The 14,895-nt window shown below is 39.4% G+C and overlaps 1 long non-coding RNA gene across 5 annotated transcripts in view; it reads right to left on the bottom strand.

The window, feature by feature from the left end:
- Positions 1–14,895, bottom strand: part of LOC149125024 (uncharacterized) — a 161,171-nt gene that overhangs the window by 114,544 nt on the left and 31,732 nt on the right. For 2 of the 5 annotated variants that reach the window (XR_016212277.1, XR_016212276.1), the window contains exon 3: positions 11,622–11,676. The exons of the other annotated variants lie outside the window; for them this stretch is intronic. This is a non-coding gene — a long non-coding RNA (uncharacterized LOC149125024). The remainder of the gene's footprint in view (positions 1–11,621; positions 11,677–14,895) is intronic. 5 annotated transcript variants of the gene reach the window in all.

Below are 14,895 nucleotides of genomic sequence, written 5' to 3'. Positions count from 1 at the left end.
GAAGCTCCTGGCTCCTGGCTTCAGATAGGCGCAGCTCTGGCCATTGCGGCCATTTGGGGAGTGAACCAGCAGTTAGATGATCTCTTTCTCTCTCTCTCTCTTTCTCTCTCCACCCCCTTCGTTGCCTCTGCCTCTCCGTAACTCTGCCTTTCAAATAAATAAATCTTTAAAAGAAAGAAAAAGTTTAAAAAAAAGAGGATTTTAAAAAAATCAATGAGGAAATGAGACAGGTAACAGTGCATGACATTCTAACCAGGAAAAACACATTGCTGATGATTAAGAAAAAGCTGAAACTTGGGATTATTTTCCCTATAATCAACTTTTGACTCTAGCTGTGCTAGGATGTTCTTATAATGACTCTTTTCCACCCTTGTTGGCTTTGACAGTAAAGTAATAAGGCTGTTTTTTTTTTAACAAACAACTACTGCTTCAATGAGCATATTCAAACAGTGTTGATTTTCAAAGAGAGCAATACTGCTGTTCTTAGATGTCAAAGTCTCTGATGTCAGCAAACTCTTTCATTTATGGCCAGTGCTTTGCCTCTGAAGACAGTTACCAAAGGGAAGTTCCAAAAATAGTTCAAATGCTTAGTGGTATCACTGGAGTCAGGGTTGAACCTTCCCCTGGGAACTTTTGGGGAAGGCAAATGTTAATTTTGGTATACAAGTTCAGGAATGATAGTTCAGAAAACAGTTATCGTTCACAAAATAAAATGACAGGATGCCTGGAGCAGAGTTGGTCCTCTTCTCTGGAGGACTTGACACAAATACTGAGAAATATATCAATCTGTCTACACTGGCCAAAGAATAAACCACACAAGTACAGTGGAGAGTCCACCTACCAGATCCTTGTAGTTCCTGAAAAATAATGAAATTACCATGCTGCCACTTTCCCTGATAAAGAAACACAAGCATAATGTATTCTCAGATGTTTGTCACACAGATCTCTTCTCTAGAGAGCCACAAATTATACTAATAGCCAAGGTGGTTCCCAGGGAAATCGATAAGACCACTACTTGGCAAGTGCTGAAACCCACTGTGTCCTCTTCGATTTTCCACAAGAGAGCGAAAATACTTTAAAGGAACACACAGAAACTTCAATGTCTTAAATGAGCAAAGGCTATAATCCTTTTTTTAAGGAAACTGTCTAGGAATGCAACAGTCAATGAGAACATCTTCCCTACAAGGAGGCAATGGGCAGCACTGTCCCACCCAACCTCGAGGGTTGTCAGGAGGACAGACATCACCAACTTTGTAACACCTGGGCCAGTTCCTTTTGCTTAATACAAGTGTCCACCACTGCTGGAGATTTTTATGGATAGTCATCCCAGTGCCATTGAAGTAAGGAATTTACATTACATTGAAGTGAGGCATCTACATTTGTTAAATAAAATAGTAAACACAAAAAACTTGGAAAAGGGTGAGTTTGGGGCCACTTTTCTTGCTTCTGTAAACTGTTGGTTGTCTAAAGCTTTTTCCAAAACACAAGGGAAATGATTCAGCACTAAAATGCTGAATTTGGGCACTCAGGAAAGCTAGAATCCAATACAAGTTGATCTATTGGTAAATGTGATGAGCTAAAGAGTGGTATCACTTCTAAGGCACTGAGAGATGAGCAGGGACCATGGAGAGGATGTCCTCAAGGTCATTGCAGGGAGCAGAGTCAAAAAACTATCATAGGTCCTCCAGGCTCGAGGATAAGTCACCAAAGTCCAAGGAAAGCACTAAAACATTTTGAGGAATGGGTTCTTCACCATAACTGACCAGTTTCTCCAATAAACCAAGAATACACTTGCAGTTCAGGCTACATTTTTGTGCTAAAGCATTAGGAAAGGAGAAGGAATGGAATGAAATGACATTTGTTGAGCCTCTATCATGTGCCAGAGACTTTATGTCACAACGACCCAAGTGTGGGAAGAATCATGACCTCCATTTCTGCACATGAATCAATTGAAGACTCTGAAGTTAAGTGATTTATCCACAGTCAGGGAGCTTACAAATGCTAGATGCAAGTCTCCAAAGCTGATCTGTTGATTCTAAAAGCTCAGTGCTTTTAACAGCCCTAAGCAGAGTTCAAGTGACATCTACAAAGGTGTCCTACCATTGTCTTCTGCTTTCACGCAATTTACACTATAAAAATCTAATTGTATAAAAGATATTAATTAGAAACTCTACTTTACGAATAATTTTCTATTAGATTCCTTCAATGAAGAGCTTATCTGGGGCCAGCATTGTGGTGCAACAGGTTATGCCGCCACTTGTGACACCAGTATCCCATATCAGAGTGCCAGTTCAAGTCCCATCTGCTCTGCTTACCAACCAACTCTCTGCTAATGGGCCTTGGAAGGCAATAAAAGATGGCCCAAGTACTTGGGCTTCTTCCACCCTTATGGGAAATCAGGATGGACTTCCTGGCTCCTAGCTTCAGCCTGGTCCAGACCTGGCTAATGGAGCCATTTGGGAAGGAGATCAATGGATAGAAGAGCTATTTCTCTCTGTCTTTTCTTCCTTCCATCTCTGCTGCTCTCCTTTTCAAAGAGATAAATCATTACGAGCTCATCTATAATATCTTAATACGGGAAATCTACCTGTTGTATGAAGCATGGGGTTTTTTGTACAGAAATGGTGTCAATTTTTTATTATGTACCCAAACTTTTCATTAACTTTCTGCCTCTCCACCCTATCCCCAAACAAGACCACCATTATCAACAATCCCACTATACCAACCAAGCATTTACAGTATATCTAGCAAGGGCTGGTTCTCAGAGGAGACATCCATGAGACATGGCACTTAAACAAGTGGAAACAACAGAGGTATGAACTAGGTAATAATAGGACAAGGTACATCTTTTTCACTTCAAGTTCACCTCTGCTCTATTGTTCATAGTCACTCTCCCCAGCCTCCCACTAGAAAGCTATATAGTAGCCATTTTTCAGTGTCAGGCATCCATTAAATAAAACATAAACACTATACTCCATGGAGCCTGGATTGAGCTCCAAATAGAACCTAACGTGCAGGCAGCACTTAAAGGCCCTTGGTCTCCATTCTGTTCCTCCCATCACCATCCCGGTTAAGAAACTTCATAACTTGTCCTCTCCAAAAGTGACTTGGCTACAGAGCAACTTGTTTAGAGGAGCAGATAACAACTTCCCGTGAAGGAAACTAGAGAAGTGTTTTAGAAAATAGGGTCTGTAGCAAATGGGATCATAGGAAGCACAGCAACCTCTCTGGACTTGTTTCCTTCCACATCACTCTAATGATGCTGCTTGTGATCTAAGTGATAGAAAACAGTTCTTCTGCATCCTCTCAGTTATGTGATGGTGCCATGTTTTTTCTGCATCTCATTCAAGGAGAATTGAAAGGATGACAGTGCCAAAGAACTTTCTCCTGGTTAATAGAGAAAATTTGAGATCACCCGGAGAAGCTCTATCTGTTGCAAAGACTCTGGGGGCAATAATGAGATGTGAGAGATTTATCTGCCTTCAGGCAAGGATTCTCCTAATCTACCCCAAATGAGACTCTAGCCTAGTTTTAAAGACCTCTTAAGAGAGCGGGTTCTTAACTCTTCCTTTTGCACAAGAATAGAGAGGAAAAGATAGAAAGGAGACTCATTTACATCTCAAATCAGCGTGTGTGAGTCAGCATAACTGGCAAAAGCAAATTGCATTCCATGATAACAGGTGAGTTATTCTTAAGTCATTCATAACGAAAGTGGTTTTCTACCTACTGCCTATTTATGAAATCTGAACTAAGGAAATCCAACCAAATCATTTCCTTGATCACAATTCTTCTGTAGCTCCTTGTAATCTAAAGAATCTCACGTAAAGGAGATTGAAGGAAAAAACCCTCTTTTAACTTACTGTTCTGAGAGCCTAAGGCTCATTCCCTCACCTTATCCCTTCTGGGACATAAGTATGCAAATGTCGCTTTCTCAGGTTTTTCATTCCTATTCCATTTAAAAGTGCAACACTCCTCCTCCCCCTAGCCTCCTCCCCCACACACACGTGTGTGCATGCACAAACACAGCCTATAACTCTTTTTTACACATCATTTTTCTCCATAGCACTTAACACCACCAAACATACTATATTGTTTATTATCTGTTTTCCCTATCATAATGTAAATTCCATAAAAAGAAAACATCTTGATCTGTTTTGCTCACTGTTTTGTGCTATAATTATTAAAGCAGAGCCTGTTATATTGCACGTACTCATTTACATGAGTGTTCAAAGAAATGAATGAACACATTGCTTCCTGTAAGATACGGGATCTTTTCTTTGTTTAGAGATGATTGCCTTCCATAGACAGGTCTTGGACTGATGACTATGCAATAACAATTCTCATGTAAAATCTTAACTCTACTGCTCTTTAAAAGTCTGAAGAGGAAGATTTTTACCTGTGATCCTTGGAGCCTTGGCACTCCTCTGAGGATCCCTTCATTTTCAGTTCCCCAAAGAGAGACCAAAATATGAGGCTTCTGGCTGCCTGAATCTTGCTTCAGCCAAGCCATCTCTTCTGTTGTCTGTCTGATGTATTGGGGTTTTGGGGTTTTCTGTAAGATGTTACTGGAGAGGAAACTGTCCCATTGCTAAATACACAGCTAGAAAGCATCTAGCCCAAACCATAAAACAGAAAAGCCTGAAAGAATATTGGACAGAGTGTCAAAGAAACACAGGCTTCATTCACTCAACAAGTAATCATAAAGCAATTAATTGTGAGCCTGGATTTGTACCAGACACTGGGAAAACATTGAGAAGCAGGTCATAGTTAGCCCCACATTCAGGCAAGTTCATATAACAAATAATTATAATATGCTCAGAAATTTGGGGAAATCAAAGGAGCTTTGAAGAAGGATGTCAGGAACGTGTCATGCCGGAGGCACCTTCTGAGACTTAAGTGGAGTTGTTAGGTGAAGCACAAGAAATCTGACCTTCACTTTATGATTTTAAATAAAACCATAGCTCTTTGGACTCAATTTCCCCAACTATAAAATAAAAAGCTGGAAAGTTGATCAAATGTAAATTCCTTTGTGTCTGGCTTTGCATCCTCATTGTCTGTTATAGTTTGAATGTTTGGTTTCTCCAAAACTCATGTAGAAATTTCATTTCCATTGTAAGAGTATGAAAAGGTAGGACCTTAAAGAGGTGATTAGGGCATGAGAGTTCTGTCTTCATGAGTAGGATCACTGCTATTATAAAATGGTGAGTTCTGCACTCACTTGCATGCTCACTCTCCCTTCCTCTTCGGCAATATGATTAACAAGGTTTTCCCTCTCTGGAGGATGTAGTACCTTGGAAGCCAAGACAGGGCCCCTTCCAGACACCATACCATTTGGACCTTGACCTTGGTCTTCTCAGCCTCCAGAACAATGAGAAAGAAATTTTCTGTATACAAATTACACAACACAAGGCAGACTTCAGCACCCTACAAACAGATCATGAAAATAATTTATTCAAGTAATATCGGTAAGTAAAGAAAGCTTCAGTCAATTGATCTGGCACAGGATTATCATCAGTAAGCCCCAAGAGAAGCTATTTTAATCCATTATTGCATTCTTCCATAAGTGAGTGATTTTTGTTTCACTGTCCAGATTCATTCTCAAGAATTCTGTTATGGGAGGATTCCAAGACGGTGGAATAGGGAGGGAGCTTACTGCTCTCATCTAGGGGAAGATAGTTTTTAAAAAGTGGAGAGTGAAATCTCAGAGAAGAGCTAGGCAGAAAACTTCAGAGGAAACTCCATACAAATTAGATGGATACTGTGGATCTACATGGAGGGTGTGGATATACACAACTCAGGACCCTAGCAGACAAGAGCTGCAGCATCAGCTTTGGAGAGTGAGGTGAGACCAGACTGTAGCAGCCCAAGCCACTGGTGATAAAGCTATAGGAAGAGCCTGGCAAGAGTCTGCTTGGAACCCAGTGGAGGACAGTATACCCATCAACTTAAGAAAAAAAGGAGGGGGCACATTTCTCTCTCCCCAGCAACCCAGCACTGGCATTCTGTAAATAGTCGAGAGAGGGCATGAGCCATTTTGGACATACGTAACAGCTGTGCTAGCTCATGTCCACGTGCCCAGGAACCAGCCAAGAGGAGATACCAGAGTCTGGCTGGGAGAACTAACAGGGGACTGGGTGCTCATGACTGTGGCAGACTTGTGTCCTGGGACTGTGAAAACACTCTGGCTGTGTGGGAGGGCATAGAGTGTGGCTGGATCTTTGAGCAGTCACTTTGGGCAGCTCTATATGATCAAAGCTCCCTAATTCCTTAGTGAAGGTCATAGCTGCAGGATCCATGCTCACACTGAGGATGGCACAGATCCTTTATGTAGTTCTTGTAGCATCATGGATGAATATTGTACCCACTCGGGCTAGCACCAAGACATTGATCTCCTTGGAGGAAAGGAGGTGAATGTGAAACTATGCCAACAGAGTTTATCAAACCTCCCATCTGATTAAAAAAAAAAGAAGAAGAGATGTACCTTGCTCAAATTAGGTGTCACTTGGACACCCCCCCCTTACAGTGGAACAGAACTCCCTGGCCATGTGCAGTACAAGCCTCTGGGTACTCACTTAAAGAGCAGACACTCCACTAAGCCACAGGGGAATAGTCCAAAGATAAAAGCCATCACAGGAGAAAAAAACAATAAGCATCTCCACAATTGCCTAAAAATAAATGCAGCAATTCAAAAAAGAAGAGTAAAGGAGACAACATGATGTCCCCAAAAGGACACAACAACATGTCAATACTAGAATGGGAAGATGAAGAGATCGAAGAAATGCCACAAACAGAATTCAAAAAATTAATCATAGGATAACTTAGAAGTAATAAGAATCAAATCCACAAATTAAAGAAATCCATATGACATAAATGAAAAAAATATTCCCATGAAATTGAGATTTTCAAAAAATCAAAATGAAATATTAGAAATGAATAATTAAATAGATCAATAAAATAGTGCCATGAAAAGCCTTAACAACAGACTCAGTACTGCAAAAGAAAGAATATCTGAGTTAGAAGACAAATCTCTGGAAATTTTACAGTCAGACCAAAAAGAAGAAGAAGAAATTAGAAAACTAAAAAACAGTGCTGGAGATTTATGGGATACTATCAAATGACCCAACATATTGCTCTTGCGAGTTCCTGAAGGTGTGCAAATAAAGAATGGATTAAAGACCTTTTTAGTGAAATCATTACAGAAAACTTTCCTAATTTGGAGAAAGAAAGGTACATCCAAGTACAGGCAGCACATAGAACTCCTAATAGATATGACCTGAAAAGATCTTCACCATGACACACTGTAATCAAATTCTTCACAGGAAAACATAAAGAAAAGATGCTAAAATGTACACAAGAGAAATGCTAGATTACTATCAAACTATCTCCAATTACACTCCCAGCTGACTTGACAACAGAAATCCTACAGGCTAGGAGAGAATGGCGAGATATATTCCAAGTCTTAAGAGAAGAAAACTGTCAGCCCAGAACACTGTACCCTGAAAAGCTCTCATTTATGAAAGTAGCTGAAATAAAGACTTTCCATAACAATAGCTACCAAAAAAATCCAATACCTTGGAATAAATTTAAGCAAGAATGTCAAAGACCTCTACAATGAGAATTACAAAACATTAAAGAAGAAATAGAAGATACAAAAAATGAAAATATTCTCTATGTTCATGGATTTGAAGAATCAATATCATCAAAATGTCCATTCTTCAAAAAGCAAGCTACACATTCCATGCAATACCAATAAAAATACCAAAGACATTATTCTCAGATCTAGAAGAAATGATGCTGAAATTCATATGGAAACACAAGAGATCCTAAATAGCTAAAGCAACCTTATATAACAAAACCAAAGCCAGAGGCATCACAATACCAGATTTCAAGACATACTACAGGGCAGTTATAATCAAAACAGTCTGGTACCGGTACAAAAACAGATGGATAGACCAGTGAAACAGAATAGAATGCCAGAAACAATCCAAGCATCTACAACCAACTTATATTTGACCAATGAGCTAGAACCAATCCCTGGAGCAAGGACCATCTCTTCAACAAATGGTACTGGGACAACTGGATTTCCACATGCAGAAGTATGAAGCAGGACCCCTACCTTACAGCTTACACAAAAATCCATTCAAAATGGATTAAAGACCTAAATCTACAACCTGATACCATCAAATTGTTAGAGAACATTGGGGAAACACTGCAAGATATTGGCACAGGCAAACACAGGCAAAGAGTTCTTAGAAAAGACCTCAGAGGCACAGGCAATCAAAGTCAAAATTAACAAATGAGATTACATCAAATTGAGAAGCTTCTGAATTGCAAAAGAAACACTCAGGAAAGTGAAGAGGCAACTGAAAGAATGGGAGAAACCATGCAACTGATAAAGGATTAATAACCAGAATATATATAGAGATCAAGAAACTCCACAACAAAGCAAAAAACTCAGTGAATAAATGGGCCAAAGACTTAAACAGACATTTTTCAAAAGAGGAATCCAAATGGCCAACAGACATGAAAAATATTCAGGATCACTAGCCATCAGAGAAATGCATATCAAAACCACAATGTGGTTTTACCTCACCCCAGTTAGAATGGGGTGAAGGTAAAACAACAAATGCTGGTGAAGATGTGGGGGAAAAGGTACACTTATCCACCGCTTGTGGAAATGTAAACAGGTAAAACCACTAAGGAAGATAGTATGTAGATACCTCAGAAATCTGAATATAGACCTATCATTTGATCCAGCCATCCCACTCCTGGGAATTTATCCAAGGGAAATGAAATCAGAAAATAAAAGAGTTATCTGCACCTACATGTTTATTGCAGCTCAATTCACAGTAGCTAAGACATGGAATCAACCCAAATGTCAGTCAACGGAAGTCTGGATAAAGAAATTATGGGATATGTACTCTATAGAGTACTACACAGTGGTTAAAAAAATGAAATCTGCTCATTTGCAACAAAATAGTTGAATCTGGAAAACATCATACTTGGTGAAATAAGCTAGTCCCAAATGGACAAATACCATACGTTCTCCTTGATCTGTGATAACTAACAGAGCACCTAAAGATTTATTTGAAAGAGTTACACAGAGAAAGAAGTTATACTCCCCAGATGGCTGCAACCACCAGAGCTTTACTGATCAGAAGCCAGGAACCAAGAGCTTCTTCTTCCATGTCTCCCATGTGGGTGCAGGGGCCCAAGGACTTGTGCCATCCTCCACTGCTTTCCCAGGCCACAGCAGAGAGTTGGAACAGAAGTGGAGCAGCCGGGACTCAAAACAGCACCCATATGGGATGGTGGCACTGCAGGCTGTGGCTTTACCCACTACACCACAGTGCCAGCCCCTAAATTGACACTTTGAGAAGCAATGACTTGAACAGCCCTTGTCTTGACAGTCAAGAAACAGTTTTTTTTTTCTGTTCTCCATATTATTTGTTGAACAATTTACTTAACATAGAGTAAATCATATATGTGGAAAGTCAATTGAAAATAGTAAAACATAAGAGTGGGAATAAGAGAGGGAGGAGAAAATTTGTAACTGTAAAGCTATATAGTTCTGCATACATTCCTCGGACTTACTTGTAAGGGTACAGTTTAAATACCTGCCATGTGACCCCAAATCCCATTAAGTTGGGTGGCAAAAATGCCATCTTAAGTGTTACAGTGACCATATTAAGTGTTAAAGTGAACATATAGATAGGATTAAGTGTTAAAGTGATCATATAAATAGGATCAAGTGTCTGGTAATAATAATAAATAGAATTAAATCAGAGAGAATGTTCCAACATAGAAAGCAATCCACACAGCAAACTCATAGAATGACAATCACTTTAAGTAACACTCTGACCTAGGAATCATCCCTTAAAGCTTCTTGACCTGGCTGAAAATCCCATGAGAGCATTTCAGGCATGGAAAGCCAAGACACTGTGGCAAAAAACTGTCCTATATGAAGGATCTCCGTGAGTGAGACCCAACAGAAAGAAGTGGCCATCAAAGAAGGATGTACTTTTCTCTAAAGGGAGGAGAAAACTTCCAATTTGCGTATGGCCTTGTCCAAATACTGATGGAGTTTGTGGACTCAAAAGGCTTCCATAGCCTAGGCAGCTTATTTCAAGAGCCTCAGGTGGTCACTGATTTCATACATAAGAGTGCTAATCATTAAATTAACAACAGGAATCAGTGTGCACTAACTCCCCATGCAGGACCTCTGTCTTCAGTGAGTTGCATTATGAGAGTTAACTGTAAAACTTGTTCTCAAACAATTGTGTGTGTGTGTGCGTGTGTGTGCAAATTGTTGAAATCTTTACTTAGTATAGAGTTGGTCTTCTGTGTATAAAGTTGAATGAAAATTAATCTTAATGGAGAATGGGACTGGGAATAGAAGAGGGAGGAGGAGGTGGGGTGGGAGTGGGAGTGGGGGTGGGAGAGCAGGTACAGTGGGAAGAATCACTATATACCTAAAGTTGTACTTATAAAATTTGTATTCATTAAATAAAAGATTTCTTTAGGGAAAAAAAGTACAAAGGAAATCCAAAGTAAACAATAGGAATATTTATGGAAAAATGGCAGAGCAAAGTCATTACTTATCAATAGTCACCTTGAATGTAAATGGCCTCAACTCTCCGGTTAAAAGATACAGACTGGATAAATGAACTAAAATTCCATCTATTTGCTGCCTACAAGAAACACACCTCAAAAAAAAAGATACATGCAGGCCGGCGCCGCGGCTCACTAGGCTAATCCTCCGCCTAGCGGCGCCGGCACACCGGGTTCTAGTCCCGGTCGGGGCGCCGGATTCTGTCCCGGTTGCCCCTCTTCCAGGCCAGCCCTCTGCTGTGGCCCGGGAGTGCAGTGGAGGATGGCCCAGGTGCTTGGGCCCTGCACCCCATGGGAGACCAGGAAAAGCACCTGGCTCCTGGCTCCTGCCATCGGATCGGTGCGGTGCGCCGGCCGCAGCGCGCCGGCCGCGGCGGCCATTGGAGGGTGAACCAACGGCAAAAAGGAAGACCTTTCTCTCTGTCTCTCTCTCTCACTGTCCACTCTGCCTGTCAAAAAATAAAAAAAAAAAAAATAAATAAAAATAAAAAAATAAAAAAGATACATGCAAACTGAAAGTAAAAGAATGGACTAACAGAACCAAAAAAGAGCAGTGTAGCCATCCTAAAATCAGACAAAATAAACTTTAGCACAAAAACTATTAAAAGAGACAAAAAAGGCCATGATGTAATGATTAACAGATCGATTCAACAGGAAGATGTGACTATAATAAACATATATACACCTAATTACAGGGCATCTGGCTATTTAAAGTAAATGTTAATGGATCTAAAGGAAAACATAGAGCCCAAAGAATACTAATGGGAGCATCAATACCCCATTTTTAGCAATGAACAGATCAACCAGACAGAAAATCAGCAAGGAAGCAACAGAGCTCATCAACACTATAGAGCAAATGAACCTAATGGATATCTACAGAACTTTTCATCCTTTAGTTGCAGAATACACATATTTCTCACCAGTGCATGGAACTTTGTCTAGGACAGACTACATGCTAGGTCATAAAGCAAGTCTCAGCAAATTCAAAAAAATAAAAATAAAAATCATACCATGCAACTTCTCTGACCACAATGGAATGAAGCTGGAAATCAACAACTCAGGAATCTAGAATATAAGCAAACACATAGAGAATGAAAACATGCTCTTGAATGAACAGTGGGTCACTGAAGAAATCAAAAAAGGAATCAAAAAATTTATGGAAATGAATGAAGATGACAATACAACTTATCAAAACTTATGGGACATAGCAAAAGCAGTGTTAAGAGGAAAGTGTATAGCAACTCATGCCTACATAAAGAAATTGGAAAGGCACCAAATAAATGAGCTATCAATGCATCTCAAGGACCTATAAAACAACAGCAAACAAACCCAAAATTAGCAGGAAAAAAAGAAATAATTGCAATTAGAGGAGAAATCAACAAAATTGAAACCAAAAAAATACAACAGATCTTTCTTAGTATAGAGTTGATCTTCTGTATATAAAGATAATTAAAAATGAATCTTAATGAAGAATGGAATGGGAGAGGGAGTAGGATATGGGATGGTTTGTGGGTGGAAGGGTGGTTATGGAGGGAAGAACCACTATAATCCAAAATTTGTACTTTCAAAACTTATATCTATTAAATAAATTTTTCTATAAAAAATAATAAACAAATTAACAAGTGAAAAAAAAAGATCAGCAAAACGAAGAGCTGGTTTTTTGAAAAAATAAACAAAATTGACATACCATTGTCCAAACTAACAAAAAAAAAGAGGGAGAAGACCCAAATCAACAAAATCAGGGATGAAAAAGGAAATGTAACAACAGACACCACAGAAATAAAACAAATCATCAAGAATTATCAAATTATTAGAAAACATTGGAGAAACCCTGCAAGATATTGGCACCAGCAAAGACTTCCTGGAAAAGACACTAGAGGCGCAGGCAGTCAAAGCCAAAATTAACTATTGGGATTGCATCAAATTGAGAAGTTTCTGTACTTCAAAAGAAACAGTCAGACGAGTGAAGAGGCAACCAACAGAATGGGAAAAAATATTTGCAAACTATGCTACAGATAAAGGATTAATAACCAGAATCTACAAAGAGATCAAGAAACTCCACAACATCAAAACTAACAACCCACTTAAGAAATGGGCCAAGGACCTCAATAGACATTTTTCAAAAGAGGAAATCCAAATGGCCAACAGGCACATGAAAAAATGTTCAAGATCACTAGCAATCAGGGAAATTAAAGTCAAAACCACAATGAGGTTTCACCTCACCCCGGTTAGAATGGCTCACATTCAGAAATCTACCAACAACAGATGCTGGAGAGGATGTGGGGAAAAAGGGACACTAACCCACTGTTGGTGGGAATGTAAACTGGTAAAGCCACTATGGAAGTCAGTCTGGAGATTCCTCAGAAACCTGAATATAACCCTACCGTTCAACCCAGCCATCCCACTCCTTGGAATCTACCCAAAGGAAATTAAATTGGCAAACAAAAAAGTGGTCTGCACCTTAATGTTTATTGCAGCTCAATTCACAATAGCTAAGACCTGGAATCAACCCAAATTCCCATCAACAGTAGACTGGATAAAGAAATTATGGGATATGTACTCTACAGAATACTATACAGCAATCAAAAACAATGAAATCCAGTCATTTGCAACAAAATGGAGGAATCTGGAAAACATCATGCTGAGTGAAATAAGCCAGTCCCAAAGGGACAAATATCATCATTCTCCCTGATTGGTGACAACTAACTGTGCACCAAAAAGGAAACCCATTGAAGTGAAATGGACACTATGAGAAATGGTGACTTGATCAGCCCTTGTCCTGACTGTTGATGAACAACAATACTTTATCCCTCCTAGTATTTTTTGTTTGTTCTACTTAATACTATTGGTTGAATTCTGTAATTAATACAGAGTTATTCTTAAGTGTTGATGCTTAACTGAAAAAAATGATCCCTGTTAAATATAAGAGTGGGAATAAGAGAGGGAAGAGATGTACAATTTAGGACATGCTCAAGCTGACTTGCCCCAAATGGTAGAGTTAGAAATGTGCCAGGGGATTCCAATTCAATCCCATCAAGGTGGCATGTACCAATGCCATCTCACTAGTCCAAGGGATCAATTTCAGGTCACAGTTGATCTTAACGATAGGACTAAGAGTCGAAGGGATCACATAAACAAGACTAGTGTCTGAAAATACTAACCTATAGAATAAAAAAGGGAGAAAACGATCCAACATGGCAAACGGGATACACAGCAGACTCATAGAATGGTGGATGTCCTAAACTGCACTCTGGCCTCAGAAACAGCCCTTAAGGCATGTGGATCTGGCTGAAAAGCCCATGAAAGTATTTCAGGCATGGAAAGCCAAGACACTCTGGAAAAAAAAATGACCTAAATGAAAGATCTCTGCGAGTGAGATCCCAGTGGAAAGAACAGGTCATCAAAGAAGGAGGTACCTTTCTCTGAAGGGAGGAGAGAACTTCCACTCTGACTACGACCTTTCTAAATATGATCAGAGTTGGTGAACTCAAAAGGCTCCCATAGCCTTGGCAACTCATGACAAGAGCCTAGGGTGATTACTGATGCCATAAACAAGAGTGTCAATTTGTTAAGTCAACAACAGGAGTCACTGTGCACTTACTCCTCATGTAGGATCTCTGTCCTTAATGTGCTGTACATTGTGATTTAATGCTATAACTAGTATTCAAACAATATTTTTCACTTTGTGTTTCTGTGTGGGTGCAAACTGTTGAAATCTTTACTTAATATATACTAAACTGATATTCTGTATATAAAGAGAATTGAAAATGAATCTTGATGTGAATGGAAGGGGAGAGGGAGTGGGAAAGGGGAGGGTTGCAGATGGGAGGGAAGTTATGGGGGAGGGGGGAAGCCATTGTAATCCATAAGCTGTACTTCGGAAAATTATATTCATTAAATAAAAGTTTAAAAAAAAAGCTATATAATCAACAAATCCAGAAACCTAGAAGGAATGGATAGATTCCTGGACATGTACAACCTACCTAAACTGAGCTATGAAGACATAGAAAACCTAAACAGACCAATAACCAAGGCAGAAATTGAATCAGTAATAAAAAGACCTGTCCAACAAAGAAAAGCCCAGGACCAGAGGGCTTCACTGCTGAATTCTACCAGACATTTAAAGAACTCCAGTTCTTCTCAAACTATTCAAAACAATTGAAATGGAGGGAATACTCCCAAACTCCTTCTATGAGGCCATCATTACCTTAATGCCTAAATACAAAAAAGATACAACAGAGAAAGAGAACTACAAATCAATTACCCTGATGAATATAGACACAT

The sequence above is a fragment of the Oryctolagus cuniculus genome, chromosome 8 (genome assembly GCF_051225735.1).
Source record: "Oryctolagus cuniculus isolate XC-2025 breed Fujian yellow rabbit chromosome 8, ASM5122573v1, whole genome shotgun sequence".
Taxonomy (NCBI): Eukaryota; Metazoa; Chordata; class Mammalia; order Lagomorpha; family Leporidae; genus Oryctolagus; species Oryctolagus cuniculus.
Note: the sequence above shows the minus strand (reverse complement) of the source record. Positions and strands in the feature narration are given on the sequence as shown.